Source organism: Dipodomys ordii, unplaced genomic scaffold, assembly GCF_000151885.1.
Source record: "Dipodomys ordii isolate 6190 unplaced genomic scaffold, Dord_2.0 Scaffold22, whole genome shotgun sequence".
NCBI classification, from domain to species: Eukaryota; Metazoa; Chordata; class Mammalia; order Rodentia; family Heteromyidae; genus Dipodomys; species Dipodomys ordii.
In genome coordinates, this window is record NW_012267238.1 from 21,327 (window position 1) to 24,315 (window position 2,989).

The following is a 2,989-nucleotide window of genomic DNA, read 5'->3' on the forward strand; positions in this document are numbered from 1 at the left end:
TTCTCACTCTCAAGCTCAGAAGATGGGGGGGGGACCACTTAGGTCCTCACACGCTTCCTGCTCCTCACTCAGCTACAGGAAGGGCGTGCTGGGCGGCAGACGGCGTAGGTGGTGGCCACAGCCTCCTGTGGATGTGCTCTGCTCTGAGGGCAGTGAGTGTCTGACAAGGTCCAGCAGACATGGCCGCAAGTGTGTGGAGGATCTGTGGGTAGAACTGGGTCAGCCTGGGGGGGCTGGGGGTCAGCACGGAGCCCCTCCCCAAAACTGCCGTCTGCAGAACTCAGCCTCCACACTGAGGTATCACTGGCCATCTGAGGAGGGGCAGCTTAGTTTAGGCCACCATGCTTTGGTCACAAAACCTTAGCCAGAAATCCTTTGGCCAACACAGCATGCTCCTGGGGCCCTACCTTTGTCCCTAGCTGCTTGGATTCCCAGGCAGCAGGATGATGTGGCGGCTTTGGCTGCTGTCACGTGCCCCTCAGCTCGGACCCCGTCTTAGAGGACCTGCCCTGTCCCACGTCCACCACCAGGGCCTGAAGGCACTCACTGGCTCTGCCTCGGGGATGAGAGGAGCTGGCGCTGTGAGGGCCCGGTGCCTGCCCCGGGTCTCAGCAGCAGTCACCAGCACAGCTGTCGTTCAGATTCCTGCTTACGTCCCCACAGGAGCCCAGAAGCACAGCTTCCTGGGGACACAGATACCTGTGACATCCAGGGTACAAGCCACTCCAGCTCCCTGGCCTGCGGTGTGGTCTCTAAAAAGGAGGCTGGCAGGATGAGGACTGGTGACCCCAAGGCTTGTGCACCTAGAGGTCCTCTGCCAGCCAGCACTTCCTGAGTCGTGGGCAGGTGTCAAATGCACCAGTAGCCTGTGCAAGTGAAGTCGGAGCACCAGTGGGCACCTGGTCACGCAGCCTTCCCTGGGCCCATGTAGATGTGAGTTGGTAATGAGGGACACAGCAGGCACTTAGAGGAGGGGATGCCTCACCAGTCACGAGTCCCACCTCGAGATAGGTCCTACTGGGAAGGTCAGCTGCATGGCAAGAGGCCTGCTGGGCATAGGGGGTGGCCAGCAGAACTCACTAGCCCCAGTGAAACCTTGTAGTGGCTGCCAAAGTATCACCTGCCAACTGCAGAGCTCTCAAGCAGAGAAGGGATCCTCAGGAGAAAAGCTGCAATCTATCTCTGCTTTTAATCCTGGGTTGGGGAGCGCGAAGCCAGAGACGCATGGGATTTGGGCCCACACCGGCTGCCAGCCTTCCACCACTGCCAAGTCCTGGCTCCCTGGGCCCAGCCACAGCCTCCAGCCCAGCATCAGTGGCTTACCTACTCTTGTATGGCTGGCTGGACGGGGTGCACACTGAGCGAGCTCCTGGGCTTGCAGCTGGGAGCCTTCGGCATGGGCAGCTGCGGGGAGGCAGTGGGGCTGTGAGCCTCCTGGTTCACTCCAACACTATCCTTCGCTTGCAGAGCCCAGTGTAGGTTTTGATCAGACACAGGCAGCACTGGCATGGTCTGGAGGAGGCTGCCTGGCAAGCATTGAGGGAGATCTGGCTTCACCAAGGAGCTCTGCCTCCCATCTGTCCAGAGGGGATCTGGTATCTCCTGGCCTCCAAGTCACAAGAGGGCCAAGACAGGGCATATTCCCCTGCTCACCTGATACATAGGTGCTTCAGGTGCCTGTTGAGGGCCTAGGCCAAGGACTGAGGCCAGACTGCTGGCCTGAGCCACAATGGATGTCCTCTTGCTCAGGGCGTGGACTTTTAAGATTTGACCAACCTACTCCGCTGACCCCTGCAGACCCTCCTGAGTCCCCTCTGACCCTTGCTGACCCTCCTGAGTCCCACCTGACCCTCCCCTACTGACCCTTCTGAGTCCCACCTGACCACCACTGGCCCTCCTGAGTCCCCTGACCCCCATTGACCTTTCTGAGTCCCCATGACTCCCGCTGACTCCTGAGTCCCCATGACCCCTGCTGACCCTCCTGAGTCCCCTGCTGACCCTCCCCTGCTGACCCTCCTGAGTCCCCCCTCACCCCCGCTGAACCTACTGAGTCCCCCCTGACCCCTGCTGACCCTCCTGAGTCCCCATGACCCCCACTGACCCTCCTGAGTCCCCCCTGACCCCTGCTGACCCTCCTGAGTCCCCTCTGACCCCTGCTGACCCTCCTGAGTCCCTACTGACCCTTCTGAGTCCCGCCTGACCACCACTGACCCTCCTGAGTCCCCACTGGCCCTCCCCTACTGACCCTCCTGAGTCCCCACTGGCCCTCCCCTACTGACCCTCCTGAGTCCTGCCTGACCCCCACTGATCCTCCTGACTCCTTGCAGACCCTCCTGAGTCCTGCCTGACCCCCACTGACCCTCCTGAGTCTCCTCTGACCCTCCCCTGCTGACCCTTCCCAACTGACCCTCGAGTCCTACCTGATCCCCATTAACCCTCGAGTCCCCACTGACCCTCCTGAGTCCCCCGTGACTGCCTGCTGACCCTCCTGAGTCCCCCTGACTCCCGCTGACCCTCCTGAGTCCTGCCTGACCCCACTGACCCTCCTGAGTCTCGACCTTCCCCCGCTGACCCTTGAATCCCCATGACCCCCACTGACCCTCCTGAATCCTCCTGACCTCCATTGACCCTTCTGAGTCCCCATGACCCCCGCTGACCCTCCTGAGTCCCGCCTGATGCCCCGCTGACCCTCCTGAGTCCCCTGACCCCCATTGACCCTTCTGAGTCCCCGTGATCCCCGCTGACCCTCCTGAGTCCCCCTGATCCCCATTGACCCTGAGTCCCCATGACCCCTGCTGATCCTCTTGAGTCCCGCCTGACCCTCCTGAGTCCCCCCTCACCCCCGCTGACCCTCCTGAGTCCCCCTGACCCCCGCTGACCCTCCTGAGTCCCCATGACCCCCGCTGACCCTCCTGAGTCCCCCCTGACCCCTGCTGACTCTCCTGAGTCTCCTCTGACCCCCGCTGACCCTCCTGAGTCCCCCCTGACC